At 36.1% G+C, this 21,098-nt stretch overlaps 1 non-coding gene across 1 annotated transcript; it reads right to left on the bottom strand.

The window, feature by feature from the left end:
* Window positions 1–12,660: 12,660 nt before the first annotated feature.
* On the bottom strand, window positions 12,661–12,767 carry LOC111877727 (small nucleolar RNA R71). Its single transcript, XR_002845515.1, has one exon. It is a non-coding gene; the product is annotated as a small nucleolar RNA R71 (small nucleolar RNA).
* Window positions 12,768–21,098: the final 8,331 nt, after the last annotated feature.

Here is a 21,098-nt window from a genome sequence, read left to right as displayed (position 1 = left end):
GATTTATCATTAATTCAAAGTCTACTGATCTATAGCTGATAAGGGACAACCAAATATGATCATATCGGAGGTAGGGTCCGTTTGGTATACAAAGTATACTGTTTGGAAATCCCACTTTAAAGACCTTAATAAATCCAGCCTATACATCATCCCCATAAGTAGATCAATCAGTATAACGAATTGGAATCACTGATAAACCTTGTTTATAGGTTCATAATAATGATAATGACCTTAAACATAAGTTATACTTAAAGTACGGTAAACATAACTCAACTTACAGGTGGTTTAGCGAGAAACTGGACTTTGCGTAGGTAGAACTTCTAAGTAGAAAGCTCTACTTCTCGGGGCTTTCTGGCACGCTGAAACTTCGCTACTAACACTTAGAAAGTACTAGAGAAAGGACGTGGGACCTTGTAGGGTTTAGGAGAGAATATAATGGAAATGTGTGAAGAAATTAGTGAAATTCGGCTCTATTTATAGGCTGCCCAAGGGCATATTACATCGTGATACATGCCTCTCACATCGTGATTTATGGCTCTAACATCGTTAGCATGCGTAGGCACCAAGGTTTCACCAGTTGTGCTGACACGTGGCACCGGACGTTGGTAAAACTACAGTTCTTCAAAAACTCATAACGTTCACATACAAACTCTGTTTTTGATGTTATTTATATCCACGTGTAGGTATTTCCGAGTACTAAAACATTCATTTTGACTCTATTGGCTAATTCTTGGCCGATTTTAAACGTAACAGTTTGAGAAGATTACATTATTAATGACCATGTAAAATTCATAACTTTTACATATGTACTTTGTTTTTTACTGTCTTTTTATCGTTGAACTCCGATTAATGAGATCTAAAATTCTCATTTAGATCATTTCGGCTAAAAATCGACCGATATAAAATTCGATTTCTGTGCCCGCACTGTTGTGTTGAAACTTTGAAAAACCATAACTTCCTGACTAAAGTCAGATTTCGACGTTCTCTATATGCATGCTCTCGGTTTAAAGAATACTATGATTTTTGTTTAGATCACTAAGGCTAAAAATTAATTTATCAAAAGTTCACTTTTTACGATACGTAGAGTTGTGGGTTTAATCAAAAAACTCCGAAGAAGCATAAGTTCTTCATTCGAATTCGGATTTTAGCCTTATTTTTATGTAAGGAATCCTTGTCACATTTACTATAACTTTTGTTAAGATTATTAGTCCTAAATAATTTTCTATTAAAAAGCCATTTTAACGCTTATTATCTCTAAATTAACTAGTGTCACACCCCAAAACTGGAACGGCGGAAACGTTCGGGGGTGGAGGACGTCATGTTTAGTATCACAAGACATGCATCATAGTAATCAAAGTAATGAACAACCATTTCATTAGAAAGAAAGTTTTTACAAAGTAGTGATTCACATAACATGGACTACAAAGTAAATAACAAAACAAGACTTGAAGCTACACTGCTCCATCTTCTGAATCCCAGTGCGCGTACCTGTCTACTGGTCTCCTGAGAATACAAGTTATTTTGAAAGGGTGGACCAGCATTTAAGTTGGTGAGTTCATAAGATTTTAGTGATGTATGAAGTTGTAAGAAAGTTGTAGTAAATAGTAAGTTCTGTTTAGAAATGTTCATCTGTTCCTCTAGAAAATCCTATATTTCCTGATTTGATGTAAGATAAGTAAAAATGACTCTACAATCCTTTCTATGAGTACTAAATGGATACAAGTTATATAAAACCCAGAGTAAACAAATAATCGATTGTGTGTATCTGCCCTAAGCCCACAACCAAACAAGTAACAGGGAATGAGGCAGATGACACACATCCCATTGGTTGTTAGGTCATCATTGTAAATAACTTTGGCGTATTCACTTAGTACTCACGGAGTTAACAGTAATGGTTCCTTTATATTTGATGAAAAGATTCTTTAAGAAAACCCTTATTTCTTATAATAAAAAAAGTAACCACAGTGGTTCCTTCTATAATCACTTAGTTTTTACTAGCTATATCTAATCTAATATCGAACAGATAGTTAATTGTGTGAATCTGCCCTAAGCCCACAACCAAACAAGGAACAAGGAAGGAGGCGGAAGGAACACATCCAACTACCTATCAGATATTAATTATATATAACCTTGATGTATAAACTAAGGTATTATAGGGTTAACCACCTAAGGTCCTTTAAGTTATACTGGTTTAATAAAATGGATTAAACCCTTTACTGGTAAGTTTCTAGTTTTATACACCAAATGTTCTATTTGAAAAGTATGATTTATAGTAGAAAAATGTGCATTGAATTAGTGTCCTATGACCTGACCCATACCTGGTACCCCTTATGATGACTTAATGTATACGGAACATATATATATATATATATATATATATATATATATATATATATATATATATATATATATATATATATATATATATATATATATATATATATATATATATATATATATATATATATATATAACTAAGATCGAATGGATAATAGGCTGGGTGAATCCGCTCTAAGCCCACAACCAAACAAGGAACATGAAATGAAGCAGAAAGCACACATCTTATTACTTGTCGGATCCTATTAATATATATTCCTTGATGTATACATTAAGGAATCATAAGGTTAGCATTATGGTCCCTTTCTACTGAATGTACTAGACCCTACTGTTTTGTTTGTCACTTTGAAAAAATGTAAGTTTTCCCTAGTTTATAACTATCTTAACTTGAAAATAGTTTGAATTAACTTTCAAGTGGAACTGTCACAATATGAAAGTAATGGGAAAATGTAAGTACTTTAGTATTGTATATAGTAACTACTATTGTACTAACTACCTTGAATCAACTATTAATTAAGGTAAAATGTGACATCTTGTAACCATACTTGATCGACTTTGTAAAACACGACGCTCGAAGATGTCGAAATGGTATGACATTCGTCACCCGTAGACCTGCAGGTCCCACTGTAGCTAGCAGCAAGGTGTAGGACGGTCAGTCCAATATAGATCTATACACAAATTCATGCTCTCCCTCCAGGAGACTCTAGTTACAAAACGAGCCACAGCAGTGATGTCGTGCCCCGAAGTAGTGGCTCACATTTATGTTATTGTATTCTTGTATATGTATTGTATGTACTAGTGTAGTGTATGTTCTCTCTGTCTAGTATGTAGTATGTTCTCTTTGTTTCTTATCATAGTATGTTCTCTTGTATAGTGTAGTGTATTGTATGTTCTCTTAGTTTCTCATTATAGTATATTCATTATGTTTCTCATAATAGTATGTTCTAGTATCTAGTATGAACTGAACCTCTAAACTATACTTATAGTTTACTAGTGTTTTACTTGAACTGTCATTCAAAAGATTCATTTTACTACTAAGTTATGCTTGTACTTTAAAAACAGAGTTTTGTTAAACTATAAAGTAACATAACTTTAAAAGAGTTTTTGAAATGTTTTAACAACTTATAAAGACATAAGAAATCTTTTGAAAGATGTTTATAGAAAACACTTACACAATTAACATTGTGTTTAACTTGTATTCCCCGTTAAAAGCATTTAAAACAATTAAAAGATTCATTATAGGGGTATGAACTCACCTTATGTGGGTGATTCAATCGAATATGCGCGTAAGGATGAGAAGCTCCATGAATGATGTCACGAGACACAATGAGTCCTAAATGACATATATGGCATATATTGGCATGAATATAGTGTTTAAAGCAACTAACATGCTAGGAAACACCCTTGGGGACATGGACTAAGTGTTGAAATCACATGTGATTGATCAAAGGAGGGTGTACGGCCACAAAGAGGAGTTTACGGCCCAAGTGGTATGTCTTTTGGAGTTTACAACGATAGGTTTTGCGGCCCTATGAGTTTACAGCCATAAACTCAAGGCATATTGTACCTAAGTTTGTGACAAGGTCCTCTTTGCATCAAGGAAGTGTTCTAGGTCACAAGCTAAGCTTTTAGAAGGGTTTATGGCTAAAATGGCACCTTTATAAGGGTTTACGGATAAGGGAGATGCTCTTGGCCATAAAATCCTATTGTTCTTGAGATATGGATGTTTCCAAAGTGTAAATCAAGTGCTTCTAGCATACAACAAGTTAAGGAGGGAGTACTCACGGTATTGAAGCTTGAAAGGGTTGATTTCGGCCCAAAACACTATAGGGAAGAACACTTACGTTTTTGGAGGATTTAGATGAAGAACTTGATGATACTTGAGAGAGTTTGAAGAGATTTTGGCCAAGGAAGGAAAAGAATGAGAAAAATTTAGTGGTCTCTTATATATAGGAGAGAGTTTTTGGCAATGGTTGAGTTTACGGGCGTAAACTCCATGTTTACAGTCGTAAACTCCACATGATAGAGTTTAGGGCTTGAATGTTGTACATTGAATCTAACAGGTACTTCCTAACACTCATTCCTTGAATGTACTAGGCTTAAAACACTTAAACATGCTCTAAACAGTGCTAAATGATAGCAGGAGCGAGTCTGACTTAACGTTGATTGACTTTACAAGGAAAAAAATTTCAGGTTGTCACAACTAGCCTGAATATGTGGGCGTTACAATACATGTGTGCAAAAAAACGATTGTTTTATCTTTTGGAAAGAGGACGAGTCATTGCAGATTTGTCCCGTTTATAAAGGGAGTCGATGGATCGATAAAAACACCAAAGGTAAGAAAGTAGCTCATAAGGTGTTACTTTACTTTCCTGTGCCCACACTGTTGTCTTGAAACTTTGAAAAACCATAACTTCCTCTACTGAAGTCAGATTTCGACGTTCTCTATATGCACACTCTCGGTTTAAAGAATACTACGACTTTCGTTTAGATCACTAAGGCTATAACTTTTATTAAGATTATTTTTCCTAAATAATTTTCTATCAAAAAGTCATTTTAACGCTTATTATCTCTAAATTAACTAGCCTGAATATGTGAGCATTACAATACATTCGTGCAAAAGCGATTGTTTTATCTTTGGAAAGAAGACGAGTCATTGCAGATTTATCCCGTTTATAAAGGGAGGCGATGGATCGATAAAAACACCAAAGGTAAGAAAGTAGCTCATAAGGTGTTAGTTTACTTTCCTGTGACCCCTAGACTACAACATATATATTGTTCGAGGCACATTGCCAAAACTATGATTTGGCATAGTACCAGATGATCAGAAGATGGTGTGATGCGTCATCCTATTGATGGGGAACATTGGCTAGATTTTGCTAAAAAATACCCCGACTTCTTAAGTGAACCCTATAACATATACCTAGGTCTTTTAGCTAACAATTTTAATCCATTTGGAAACATGTGTAATCCATATAGCACATGGCCAGTCATACTCACCACATACAATCTGCCACCCAGGATTTGTATGAAAGATTCATCATTCATTTTAACTTTGTTGATTCCTGACCCAAAAACACCTGGTAAGGATATGGATGTTTTCATTAGGCCGTTGGTGGAAGAGCTTAAACATTTGTGGAACTCAGGCATAATGTATTAAAGATGCGGTGAAAAACACATACTTCATGATGAGAGCTATGTTGTTGTGGATAATAAATAACTAGCCAGCTCGTAGTAATCTATTAGGCTGGAGTGGCCAAGGGTATAGAGCATGTTTTATTTGCAATGAAGACACTCCTTCATAACATGAAACAAATAAAGTCATACATATTGTTCATCGTCGCTTCCTAGATGCTAATGATGCGTTAAGAAAGAGGCTGGACTTTAACGGACTGGAAGAGACAAGACCCACTCCGAGACACTTTAGTAATGGCGACATTTAAGAGCAATTAGGCCGTCTACTGACTCGTTAACCAGGGAAACATCCTGAGCATGGATTTGGGGAGCCAAAGCGGCAAGATGACGAGTTAAACTGGTCGAAACGAAGCATTTTATTTGAACTCGAGTATTGGTCTTCTCTGCATCTGAAACCCAACATAGATTTCATGCGTGTTGAGAAAATGTGGAAGAGAGTTTGTTAGGTACTCTTCTAATGAATGATAAAAGTAAAGACACATCAAACGCACGAGAGGAATTGAGAATTCTAAATATTTATAGAAATGAATGGTTGCAAAGAAAGGGTGACAAGTTTCATAGACCTCATGGAAGATATTCTTTCACAAAATCTAGTCGACAACTCTTTTCTCAATTTATAAAAGATGTTAAAATACCAGATGGGTTTGGGTCTAACATTAGTCATAAAGTGAACTATACCAATACTAACATTATTGGGTTGAAAGTTCATAACCATCACATTCTTATGCAACGTTTGATACTGATTGGAGTTAAAGGGTTGTTAGACAAAGACACTTATACACCTATTGTAGACCTTTGTACGTTTTTCAATAAACTTGGCTCCATAACACTAAAGTTGGAGGATATAAGGAAAGGAAAAGTAGACACTATTGAAATCTTGTGCAAGTTAGAATTGATTTATCCTCTAACATTTTTTGACATTATCGTTCGTTTACTTTTGCATTTACCTGATGAAGCGATTGCCGGAGGCCTAGTATGTATGAAATTGATGTATCCCTTCGAAAGGTATATGAAGAAACTAAAAAACTATGTCAGAAACAAGGCGAGGGCGGAAGGTTCTATTGTTGAGGATTATGTTGCTGAAGAAGCCTTATCATTTTGTTCGATGTACCTTTGAGATGTATAGACTCAATTTAATCCCCCTGTAAGAAATGAAGATGTTGTCTTTGAAAAAACAAAGTTTTGGATGTTTGAGTCTAAATGTCAATCGACCGGCACAACTCAAATCAAAACTCTTAATTTAATGGAAATGCATAACATGGAATGGTTTGTATTGAATAGTTGTTAAGAAGTAAGACAGTATATCAAGTAACTATTCTTATCTCTAACTTTCATCCTCATTTTTTTAAACTTTTACACCTATATCTTTTTGTCATCAACGAACATCCCCAAAGTGATGAAAAGAGAGAATTTCCCAATTGTTTTCGTGAAAAAGTAACACAAATTAAGAAACAAATTTGATTTATTGATCTAAAGAATGCAGAATACATATTACTTTATATTTGCCAGGTTCATCAAATGAAAACAGAAAACTCTCCAGAATTCCATAAAGAGTTGTCGGCTCTTGCAATGGATCCACAAATGAATGCTTATACTTACACCATATGCATAGTCAACAGTGTTAGGTTTATGGTACTTTTCCGTGATGCACAACGTAGAACACAAAACTCTATGGTTTTAGCAGTGGGTGAGAAAGGCAAGAAATATTATGGCCAGTTAGAAGAGATTATAGAGTTGTGGTATACACATGATTATTCAATTGTACTATTTCAGTGAAAGTGGTTTGATACTTGAATAAGAGTTATTTTTGGTGATAATTTCACTAGCATTGACACATGATGCAAAACATACAAAGATGATCAACTCAAATATGCTTCACAAGCCAAACAAGTGTTCTACATCAGAGAGCCTTCTCGATCAAACCAAAATAGTAACCATCAGTGTGTTGTCGAGCATGTTAATAATCGAAGTATTTGGGATCTACTATCTAATGATGATCATGTCCAACTTTTTTACTATGGCTCTCTCCAAAATGTTGACAATGGCTCACACGAAAATGTTGACAATGTCGACGCATTTCAAAATATCTCTTCATTTGTTGCTCCACTTTTTATCGATTTCAACATGTACTTTCAAAAGATTCCTAGAGTCATTATTGATGTAGAAAGTACAACTGAAGTTCCTCTGTCAACTAGCAGAGTCAATGATGTTTCTGATTGCGAGACTGATTATGATGAGACCAAATTTGATTATGATACCAAAGAAGACACTGAAGGATATGAGGAAGATTCTAATCAGAATAGTTCTTATGTAATGCGTATCCCCTAATCTAATAAATAAGAGCATTTTTTCCACGTAGCATTGTCTTAGCCCCTACAATCGATTTTTCACGCTCCTATCATCTCACTAAATTTCCTATATTGCCCATATATGGTCAAGTCAACTCTGTACACCATACATGGAATCTGATTATTCCATAAATTACTCATTGTTTGCTTTAATTTTTCCTTCTTGAGTTTGGAAACCAAATACTAATTCAAATTTGAAATCCACAAATCTCGTAAGTAATTCTAAATCAATGATTTTGGAGGAAATTAGGGTTCTAAAACGAAATCATCTCCAAATAAACTCTTATAAACTATGGTTACACACTTTCTTCTTTAACTTCACTGGCATTTTATGGAAGAAACAGAAGCCGCCATACAAATGTCAACTTTTGGAACATCTTTTAAGACTGCCATAGACAGATACCTCGAAGCACATTCGTTTCAAGATTCCATTTCAGATTTGTTCTTCCGCACCTTTCAGAAGAATGAAGGCGTCTGCTAGTGATATTTCAGACAACGGGTAAACAATTCCACTTATGATATCTCTGTAATCAGTTATAGATTTCGTTTACATAGTTTTTTGTTTGATCTGATTGTTCTAAATATACCATGCCGATGCTCACTAACACGGTTCCTTTTTCATGTAATTTTAATTTTGAATCGAGGAATTTCTGATTCATTTGTGATTAATTAACATGAGAATTATGTACGGTTATTAGATGTAATCATGTTAACGATTCATCTAATAACATAGAGAATTCGAGACTAGCATCCAAATTTTCCTCTCATATCGAGCGATATAACACTTATAATGGATGGAATTTAGCTGATGAAAGCTTATTCCATGTGTAACAATGCTCCTAGGCTTTACTATATTTGAACATATAGATTAATTTTACATTTTTCATGTTGTGGTTCCAATTTGGGGGTATTTGGATACAAATGATTAGGATATTGATCTTCTGATTATAGGGTTCTGAATAATTGCATTTTGACTAACCAATAACAAAACCGACTAATGAGTAATGAGATAAACATAACTTTACCAACTCAATTTTGAATTTAATCAAGTGAAATCTAAAACGAAAATCATCTCCAAATCAATTCTTATAAACTATCGTTGTGCACTTTCTTCTTCAAATTCAATGGTAAGGAAACCTCATTAATTTCCGTTTTTTCTTCTCCCCTCTTCCACAATTCCTAATTTCCACAGGTACTTTCTGTTATAGTTCATCATATACATCTTCTCTATTGATATTGTTTATGTTCATCATCTGGGTTTCAGTTTATTTATCGATTTGATTCCTATAGTCATCATCGAATAGGTTTCTAAGATCTCTTCATCTTTAATTTTTGTTTTGCAGGTTCCACAGCTCAAAGACTGAAACTAAAAAAATACTTGAAGTTGTTGTTTCATGATAGTAAGTTTTTTCAATTGGGTTCTCTACTATAGTTTACATATATAATTTATCCATTGAGAAAGTAAGCAATTGCCATCGATTTTTGTTTTGCTTTGATTTCACACAAATTTTATTAGTTTGTTTTTATAGGTTTGACTTTTTACATTTTGATTTCTAAGGTTTGACTTTTAAAATTTGATTTTTCATGTTTGATTTTTTTTTCTGATTCCCCAACTGCATCTATAAATAGTTGCCTAAGATGTTGGATATTGCAAAGCAATAATGCCTGTGGTATGATTGTATCATGTAATATGTATTATCCAATGATAATTAAGTGTATTTATGTATTAACTACTGGGGAAATTACTGAAAAAGCTATATTTTTGGGCAATTTGTAATTAAAACATTTATACTTCATTTTTTTCCATTCAAACCATAAAAGTTTCAGACATTTTTTCAATTTAATCATTGTGATTGGATGTAACACATGAAAATAATTAAGGGATATCTTTAAGGATATGAAATTTTGTAAAAATGCAAAGTCAAAGGTTACTTTTTTGTTCACCCATCAATTGCTAAGATGTTGGATGTTGTTATAGATGATGTCATAGAACTTGACAGTTGGTAACTTCCTATATTTTTACTATTATCTAGCCACATTAGGTATTTTTTGAACAAATTTCTTTGTTGTTAAATGCAGGATTGATCGATTGATCCCCTTTTAGTTTTACCAACATCCTTTGTTTATGAGGATGCACATAAGATGTCATATCTCTGTTCATTAGTACAATCAACACTTAAGGTGATTCCTATAAAAGTTCCAATTTTGGTTTACAAGATTGATGCAATTTTTAAGCTTTTATTAACTATTAAATTTACTTTTTAGCGTTATAGGTACAAAAACACATTTGGACCATTTTGTCCATTCTAATCATTTAAGTCTACTTTTTTCATTTGATCAGGTACATCTTTTTTAGGTCATTTTAAGCGTGACAATATGAAAGACCCACACTTTCATATGATTGAGAGAACCCCCTCTCTAAAATTTCCATCTACATTATATTACTCCAAAACATGCTACATGCATATTTATAAACAATAATTTTTACATTGATAATTTGATTACAAAGACTGGATACAAACTGACTATTTGATATTTCCATATTTATACATATTTTTAGGCAATATTTAAGTACATTTTTATATATATTTTGGTTATTTGTATAGAATAATGGTACTTATAAGGTTAAATTATATTTTGCAGCAAAAAAGAAGACATTTTGAAGAATATGGACTAAAAGTAGTAAAGAATGGAACTTTGGAGGTTGTAGGCTTGAAAGATAAGAAAAACACCCAAAAAAGACGTACTCACGACGTGAACAATCTATGGTACACGACGTGAGGGAAGAATTCTAGAAGATATGTACACGGGTGAAGGAATCCTTGCCGAACAAGGTTATCTCGATCTCACGACGTGAGAATTGGAATGCTCATGACGTGAGAAGTGAATTTCCAGAAACTATATAAACTCTCTTCCATTACAAATTAAAGGGACTTTTTTGGCTGGCTTAGAGAGATTCATGGAGATGAATTTCAGAAGAGAAAAAGATTTGGAAGCTGGTTCTAACACCAAGAAAGAAAGAGTTCATAAATTGGTTCATAGTTTGGTAAACTCTAACATGTTTTGGATTATAGAATTCGTTTGTTTAGCTGTTGATATGTCCAGCTAAATCTAGCTGCTTCTATTAGCTAGATGAAGCTGGAACTCATGGTTTGAATGCATTAGATTTGACTTTATTTGTTGGTTATATACGTGTGTTGATTGATTTTACCTAGCATTTTATTTAATGATTTAATTGCTTTAAATTCTTGTTCTGCGTAGTTAGTGAACACAAATATGCATGAATATGAGTACCTAATAACAAAGTGAACAGTAGTTTATTAGAGCTAAGATCAAACCAATCTTAGATAAGTAATTGAATCATTGAATTAAGCCGTGTTAGAGAACTCATATTATGACTGTAATTATGTTTTGATTAATAAATCATCAAAGCTCCAATCTTATTTAATAATTGATTCTGTGTTAACTATTGTGTGACCATACAGAGAGTTACATGAATTGATTAATAATTAGTAGGTTTAGAACTAAACTGCTAATACTTCTTAAATTGGTAACCAACGGTAATAGTTTTGACTAATATATAACCATTGAGTGAAAGTGGATTCGAAATAATAGAAGTATTTTGTTTATTGATTGAGTTTTTGTTAAAGAATTAAATTCATCTAAACTTGCAAAATTAGATACAAACCCTTTTTAGCTTATTAATAATTAGATTAATTTAGTAGTGAATATATTAATTAATAACACTGTTCCTTGTGATCGACACCCGACTTACCTAAGCTATACTGTAATTTGACTAGGTACACTGCCTATAAGCGCATAGTTAGTCTAAGTTTGTTAGGTTATAAATATTAAAATTAGTGGGGTACTTTCGTGCACATCAAGTTTTTGGCACTGTTGCCGAGGAACGGCTTAGCTTATTAGTTATTTTTTTTGTTTATTAGCTTAGTTTATTAGCATATTATTTTAGCAAAAATTTTGATTTTTTTTTTTCTGTCACAGAACTCACGACGTGAGCCATATACACTCACGACGTGAATGTTGTGATTCTTAGTTTTCAGTTTATTTTTCTATTTTAGTTCAGTTTTATGTTTTTATTTTGTTTAGTTTGCAGGAGTTCATGACCAGAGGCTCTAACACACCTTTGGTGCCACCGATTGAAGATCCAGAAGATGCGCTTCACAAAAAGACTGATAAGAAGACGCCTTTGCAAGAACTAAAATCCGCCTTTTCAAGAAAATATGGAAAGAAGAAAGGAGAGTCAAGTTCAACCACAAAGGACAAAGGAAAAGCTGAAGAACTTGGTCCAGTTTTTGATCCACATGAATCCGAATACGACACCGATTCAGAATTTGCGCTATGTATGAGTGAACCCGAAAACGAACCGGAAAACGAAATGGCGAACATTGAAGAAATATCCATGGGAGCTTACAAGAAGCGGATCCGAGAAGATATGGGTCCCGATTTAGTCCAACCCGCAATACCTGCTACTGCCACATTCGAGCTGAAGGGGCACATCTTGACTGCACTGAAGGATATCCCATTTTACGGGAAGGATCATGAGGATGCTTTTAAGCATCTAGATGAAGTCAATGACATTGCGGATTACTTTAATGTCCCAAATATTAATAGAAACACCGTCCTGCTCAGAATGCTTCCCATTACTTTTAAGGGATCTGCTAAAGAGTGGTTAAAATCACTTCCATCGGGTACAATCACCACTTGGGCTCAAATGCGTGAGCAATTTCTTGACTAGTTTTGCCCCCCATCCAAGATAGCTAAACTCAAGAAGGCAATAGCCAACTTTGAACAACAGCCGGGGGAGTCATTGTACGAGGCATGGGAGCGGTACAAAGGCTTGCTCAGAAATTTCCCTCAACATGATCTTAATGTGAAACAAGAGATGTCGATTTTCTATGATGGGGTCAACTTTATGACAAGACAACTCCTTGACTCTCAAGGACCTTTGACAAAGAAAAATCCAAGGGAGGTCAAGGAGCTGATTGAAGAATTCGCGAAGTACTCTCGCGAGTACTACAACCCTAGGCAAGATGGAATCAAAGGCGATGGAGGTGCACAAACTGAAGAAATAGCAGCTATGATGGCTATGCTGAATAATATGGATCGAAGGTTAACACAAATGGACCAATCAATTCATGCTATAAGAGTTGGTTGCGAACGATGTAATGGTCCACACTTGACCAAGGATTGCAATTTAGATGAGTTTGGAAATAAAAAGGCTCAAGCGTGCTACTCGAGTGGGGACAAGTACGATGAAGACTGGAGGAAACCAAAGAAAGAGTGGCTGCCATATGAAGAATATAAGAAGCAAAAAGTGGAGAAGTATAGGCGGACAGGTTGAGGCTTCTACCAAAAGGAGCAGCCACCAGCTAAGAGGAAACCCGATCTAGAGACCATGTTAATCAAGTTTTTGGAAGCTTCAGAAAAGAGACATGAGGCTACTAATTCTGCTATTAATGAACAAAGAACTATGGTAAAGAATCATCATGCATTGATGGTAGAACAACAGGCTTTAATAAAAAATCAACAAGCCTCCATCAATAATCTTGAAGTGCAACTTGGTCAACTAACCACTTTGGTTCATGAGAAGCTGTCCCCGAAAAATCCTGAAACGAAGACCTAATCTCATGTAATGGCCATAGATATTGAAGAAGAGGCCATCTCTGAGTTCCTGGAAGCCTTGGAAGAAGAGACACAACAGCCCGATCCAAAGCCAAAGAAACCCAAGCTCGAAGATAATAAAGTTGCTGAAATATCGAACTCACGACGTGAGCCTGAAACGTTCACGTCGTGGGCTATGTCTGACCCGAAAGACTCCGTATTTGTTTAAGCTTATCAGCCGCCTTTGTCGTTTCCTTCCCGAGCTGCCCTTATTCCACTAGAAAGAGAGCATATAGAGTTTGTTAAGCACGTGAAGGGTATCCCGATTAATACTCCCTTTGTCGAGTCTTTATCCAAAATTCCCGAGTATCAAAAATTACTACAAGACTTGATAGACACTCACAAGCAACTAAAGAAGAATTCTAAGGTGATTCTAAGTGAGCAAAGTTCAAAGGTTGTGTTGGGAGAGATACCTAAGAAGATGGGGGATCATGGACGCCTCACTCTTCCGTGTGAGTTTCGGAACAACATGAAGGTTGATGCTTTAGCCGATTCTGGGGCTAGCATAAACTTGATGCCTTATTCATTTTATCAGAAATTAAATATTTAGAAGTTAAAGGCTACAAGAATGACTATTCACATGGCAAACCGTTCGGTGACACAACCCCGGGGAATTGTGGAAGATATTTTAGTGAAAATTGGAAAATTCGTTTTTCCAATAGACTTTGTGGTATTGGACATGAAAGAAGATCCCGATGTACCGATTATTCTTGGTCTCCCTCTCTTAAACACTGTTGGAGCTCTTGTTGATATTCGCGAGTCTAAGCTCACCTTGAGGGTTGGTGATGAAAAAGAAATTTTTGGAATAGAAGATGGCTTTCAAAGGAATCATGTTCAAGAAGAGGTGTTCACCATTAATGAAGACAATGAACTTGAAGAATTAGAAAAAGCTCTTGGAAGAAGAGATCAAGACAATTAATCAAGTCAAAAGAACAAAACTAAGAGCATCTGTTCCATATTTAGTTGAAGTCATTGCTTATAAGAGTCCACCTTCTTGGGTGAGTAAGGAAGATGATGAGATGACAAGTGATGAAGAAGAGGTTACTTCAAAGGTGACAAGGCTAATGGTGAAAGAAGAGACAAATAGTATGGAGCTTAAGAGTGAAGAAAAATTAAAGACTCAAGGGATTAAACGCAAGCTCGATGTAGATGAAGTCAAGACAAAGAAAGAGAATTCAAAAAAGGCATACAAAATACGAGTTCAAGCTTACAATAGGCGTTTCAAGGAACAAAAGGTCCAGCTGGTGATGGACTCTTTAGAAGATTCAACGTAGGAAGCACGGAGTCCGGCTTATGACTCCTTCAAAAAGAAGCGCTTCTCGGGAGGCAACCCGAGCTCGGTTTGAATTTTCTTTTCCTTCATGTTTTTTTTAATTTAGTTTTTTAGACATTCAATCATCTAAATCATTAAAATTAAGTGGTAGCAAAGTTTTTGGATGTGGGGTTCCTAAATTAAGTGGTAAAATAAAAACAAATGGTAATTAAGATAGGCTTATTTTGATTAAACAGAACTCACGAGGTGAGTTTGAAGAAACTCACGAGGTGAATACGTCCTCCATACACGGTGAGTCTATAAGATATCAGGGTAAGCCCAATAGAATTATTAGCCAAAATAGTTAAAATAGACGGCCAGCAAAAGATAGCCCAACAGGACTCACGACGTGAGTCCGAGTAAACTCACAACGTGAGATTTGAACAGCATGGGACCACAGTTTAAACAAATCAGAATCCCTTTTGACTCACCCACTTTCTTATCCTCACGAAGTGAAGACAGTCTCTTGGTCCCCCATCCGATTTTGGCTAAAATCAAATATAATCTACTCTTTAAGGTAATTATTCTTGCATTTCTCTTAGTTATTTTCATGAATTTGTTGACTTAGGGGTTAGGGTTCCTCATATGTATCAATATCGAAATTGGACTCGATTTTGTGATATTCATCCATCATTTGTTACTTAATTGTGCTTGAAAATGGTTAATGAGTAAACCCTAACAAGGATTGAGTCCCGATTTGCTGACTTCTAAGATGATTCCTCGCTAAGAATCGTGAACTCACGAGGTGAGTTTTAAAGGACCCACGACGTGAGCCCGGTAGATCCACAAATTGTTCTATGGTTTGCTGAATTTTTTTGGATGTTTGGTTTTGTGTTTGTTACTTGTTTATTTTTGCAGAAAAATGGCACCTAGGCGGGAGGCTAGTGACATCCAAGGCGGGATTGCTACTTTGCACCCGTTTTATGCATTCCCGACGAACATATCTAGCGATGTGCTCACCCAATACAACACTCGATTGGGATGATTATACAACCGCGAGTTTGTGGTTTCACCGACCATTAATTGGCAAAGGCTTCAGGAGGTTGGATCAGTTGAAAGACTAAACCGGTTTCTTATCAAGAATTTTATGGGAAATGGGTATTCATTTACATGCAAAGGATGGAGTAACTTATTCGCCATCCAGGAAAGGGTTTACAAGGATTTATGTGTTAAATTCTTTTCTACTGTGGTGTTCTATGAAAATGTCCAAGACCCCAACTATCCCCAAACATTGGTTTTTCGTTTGGGTGGGGAATATAGGGAGTGTAGTTTGGTGGAATTTTCATGGATGATGGGTTTATACGAGGCCCACGAGACCATGACCCCCTAGTTTTCTATGTCTTACGGGATGCTACTCGTTCTTATTCCGGGGAAATGACGAGATATGAATTCTGGAGCCATATCGCTTCAGCTGCCTTCAACTCCGGTGTGTCGCCGGAAAGTAGCATCAAATCACCCATTCACCGGTTGATTCACAGATTAACCACATTCTCCATCCAACATAAAAAATATGGAGACGAGGTCACCAAAATTAATCTGTTTTTCTTGTGGTCTATTCTGCAACCGGGGTTTTGCTGCAATCTTCCATATTTCTTGGCTCGTTACTTGGCAGAACATGCGGTGAGTTTCCGACACGGGAGCCCAATCTGTGGTGGCCATTTTGTCACCGCTTAGCTAGTTCGTATGGCGTGCTCGTTTCCGCGGTTACACGGACACTCACGTGTATGCAAGGGAACGAATTTTCTATGGTATATCTTGAGACCATACGGGTGGTGGTCAATTTTGGAACGCATTATGGGATCCCGCACAGCGATGACGAGGGCGAGGACCAACCGAATGAAGAGCCCAAACCACAACCACGTCCTCAAAGACAGAACGTGAGAGCCCGGGGGAGATGAGTAGATCCCAACATATGAGGGTGGCATGTTGTCACACCCCAAAACCAAGAATGGCGGAAACGTTCTGGGGAGGAGGACGTCATGTACAGTATCACAACAATGAAAAGTAGTAAACAAGCAACAACATCATCCATTGCATTAATAATAGAATTATTATACAAGTATGTTCTATCAAATTTCGATAAACACTAAAGCATAAATCAAAATGAAAGATGAGTCTTGAACAAGCTCCATATTCCTTTCTCCTTGCATCGGTACCTGTCTATGATGACCTGAGGATACAAGTAATTTTGAAAGCGAGTATCAGCTTTGAAGCTGGTGAGATCATAAGTATTTAGTGTCTTAATTTGGATGTAAGAATTTGTATGTAAACTATAAGTATGAAATTGTTTGTAAAACAACTGTAAACGTTTGAAAAACTCTAGAAATCCCTATGATTCCTATTATTTTATAAGGGTGTCTTCTACCAAGACCTAACTGTTCTCAATGTAGTCTTCTACCAAGATTTAACTGTTCTATATGTTCGTCTCTTGTAAAAGTGTGTAATTTTTCCCAAGTGTAACTATCATTATCAAAATATAGTTTTTACATTTATAGTTTAAGTGAAAAGATCACTAAATATATGTACGGGGAAAATTAATGTAGTACTAAAACGTAGCGCTATAAGAACTACTACTGTACTAACTACCTTAAACCGGATTTATAATAAGGCATCATGTGATTAATTGCACCATACTATCGACTGGTAACAACGACATACGGATGGTCGTAATAACGGAATGACGTTTGGCACCCACAGACCTGCAGGTCCGGCTGTAGCTAGCAGCAAGGTGTAGGATAGTCAATCCAGTATAGATCTATACGCAAACTCACGCTCTCCCTCCAAGAGAATTCTGGCTACAACTCGGGCCATGACATTTAAGGCATGCTCCGATACAGTGGATAACAATTTTTAACGTATTCATGTAAGTGTAATGTAATGAACTGTTCTAGCTATAATGTACGTGCTCTCTACCTAGCAAGTATAGTAATGTAATGATTCTAGTATAGTTGTATATGTTATCTTTCTAGTATAATTATATATGTTCTTCTAGTAGTAAGTATTGACTCATGAATGAACTGACTCATAGTATGATATCGTGTTCTAGTAATAGTTCTAGTATCTTCCTAAACTACCCATATGGTAGCTTACTAGTAATCGAACTGGTACGTATGAACATGGATGTATACCCTTGCTAGCCATGGGCATGGGATGAACTGGAAGGGCCTTTTATGACTATATATGTACACATGATATATAACTAATATTTAAACGACCTTCGGACGAGTACTCGATATCCTACCAGACCACATCTCAAGCGCAAAAAGGAAATACGGTGGATAGCCTTCCTAAGTCTTTTAAACATTTCTTATATAACTATACATATAGAGGCATGCAATTTATAATATAAAAGCATAATTAAGTGTTGTAAAACATTTGAATATAAATATTATCTTAAGAAAAGATCGACTTGATGTCAATCTATAAAACAGTTTGAAGGCATGGGTTTGATAAAACAGTTTAGTATAAAGAAACATTTGTTTGAAACACAATTGTAAATAAGTTTGAAATGTGATATACAGAGTAAAATATACATTGTAATAAGGAGTTTAAAACATATGAAATGTTTATAAAAATCATTTGAAGGAAACTGTTTGGTAAAACGGCTAATGAGTAGCCAAATCATTTGAATGTTGTATATTAATCACATGTGATTGATATAATAACTAGCATAATTCTACTTATTAATCACATGTGATTGATATAATAACTAGCATGATTCTACTTGTATCCCCCCCCATAAAACATTTAGAAATAGTTTAAAACATTAGTTAAGGGGTATGAACTCACCTGCAGTAAGTGACTGGAATTGAACGGACTGTTATCGTAAGGAAGGATCGGACAAGTGCTTGGTGTCAAGTGAAGACTTTAGACACACACAATGATCCTCATTACATATGAAGACATATGTATATAAATAATTAGTGATTAAAACACTAATTATACAAGTATAAACATTTAAACACGAGGAAAACACTTTTGGTCAAGTGCTAGGAGGCTAATGGTTTGCAACAAAGGAGTGCAATGCCTCTAATGGAAGTTTATGGTCAAATGACCATATGTCTTGGAGTTTACGGCCCAGGGGAGTAAACTCCTGGCCGTAAGCTCTCAACAAAGCCCCTAAATGAAGTCTAACAATTATACAACTCATGTGGTGAATTGTTTCAAGGCTAAATCAAGTGTTTGGGTGTCATATTAACTCCTTTAAGGAGTTTACGGCCCAGGGACCATATACCCTTGGAGTTTACGGCCGTAAACTCCCTTGGGAGGGTGTTTATGATGCTTTCAAGTCCCATACTCACATAGGATATGTTCTAGGCAATTGTTCAAGGCTTTAGGAGGAATTATGGCACCATTTGGCACCATATATTGGAGTTCACGGCCCTAAAATATCTTGGGCCATAAACTCCCTTTTCTTGGTGTTTTAGTGGTGTTTGCTAGCCCCAAACACACTAGGGTACTTGTCCTAATTTGTCTCTTGGCTTAAGGAAGTGTTTCAAAGCATTTTGGAACCTAAACATGGAGTTCACGGCCCAAGAACCTCCTTGGCTGTGAACTCTCTTTTACCCTTGAATCTTAATTATTTTGGTGTCCTAAACATGCAGTGGTGGGTTCTAGTTCGAGTTCTAAGGCTTTGAGGGTCATTGGAACCCTTAAGGACCTTGAAATGGAGTTTACTCCCCAAGTGTTCTTGGGCGGTAAACTCCCAAATCTTGGGGTATTAATCCGATTTTGATGTTTTCTAGTCATATACAATCTAGCATACAAGTCTGAGATAGTTACAAATCACGGGGAAAGGACTAGGTAGCATTTAAGCCACTTATTGGAGTTTACTCCCCAAGAACGTTCTTGGGCGGTAAACTCCCGAGTCTCACAGATTTGATTTGTAATTGGTGTTTCTAAACACAATCTAAGCTATATAACATAACTAGATCGAAGTACTCACAATTTGGGATAAAAACCCGAAGATCCGTGAGAGAGAATTTTGGCTTTTCTCTAATTGGAATTCAACTAATGAACCAATTTGGTTCAGAATTCTATTTATAGTCCTGAGATATTTTTGGCAGAAAATATTTTTATTCCTGAAACGAACTCTAATGTCCTAGAGTATTGGAATAACAGTGTTGCACAAAACCTTAGTGCATCCACTCTCCTAATATCTCCTTAAGTGTAAAATCCTAAAAATTGCCAAACTTATACTCGAAATCTGAGTTTTCATTGTAATTGTTCTATTCTATTGGCATCAAATGGTTTGTTCACAATGGAAATTCCGGGTTGTCACATCATCCCCCTGTCGAAGGGAATTTCGTCCCGAAATTAGAATTTAGGCAAGGAAGTAGGCACGAATGATCGAGTCGTGAGGAGGAAACTTCCTAATCGATTTGTTCTAGCGCACTTAAGTGAAATCGGGTTCTCGGTTGGCATCCCAACGAACCTTCACTAACTGGCGACGGTGTTGCTTCGTCCGCTTGACCTCTCGGTCGAGGGTCACTACGGTTCTAATACGAAGGCGAGGATCTCGACGAGTGGACTTACAAGAGTCCTAAGGGAAAGGTATGGCTTCACGATCGAGACGCTAAGTGTATAATGTACGTTACTGAGTTCGCGGAGTAGGTCTAGTTTGTGCGAGGCACATGACCGGTTTTGATAAGAATCTCGGAGGTCCTAACTATATTGGATTTACCTTTCCACGCTTTACGAAGCGTATTAAGCCATTCCCAGAGTGAGTTAACCTAAAGAGCTTGGTCACTCACTTGGAATTCCAAAGGTTCCTCTTCTTGCTTAACTTCCCAGTCAAGGGCCACCCCTTGCTGGGTCAAAGTCGTACGGGTTTCTGTAATTTGCGAGGAGTTCTGAATGAACTAAGTCGGTAGGTCGGTAAGACCTAAAATTTGTCGAATGACTGTCGGCGTCTCTGGTTTCGACAAATGCTCATCGGCTTTGACAATTTGAAAGAGTACTCAAAATTTCCCACATTACTAACAGTGTGTCATAGAAATTTGACTCTTCAATTTCAAAACCCGTGCCTAGAGAACTTCGCTAAAGTTCCTCTGTAGGAAATGTTTCCATGGGTTTCCTTCTTACTACGAGGGTAGATAAGTAAGTCATTACATGGAGAAATGACGAACTGACCCAAGTAAGAAAGACATAACCTTATTCATTTAGCTCATGAAAACTATGGGCGTATTGGTCCTATCCGAAGGGTATCACTACGGACTCGAAGT

Source organism: Lactuca sativa, chromosome 3 (assembly GCF_002870075.4).
Source record: "Lactuca sativa cultivar Salinas chromosome 3, Lsat_Salinas_v11, whole genome shotgun sequence".
NCBI classification, from domain to species: domain Eukaryota; kingdom Viridiplantae; phylum Streptophyta; class Magnoliopsida; order Asterales; family Asteraceae; genus Lactuca; species Lactuca sativa.
The sequence above is the reverse complement of the archived record's forward strand: the minus strand, read 5'-3'. Positions and strand labels throughout refer to the sequence as shown.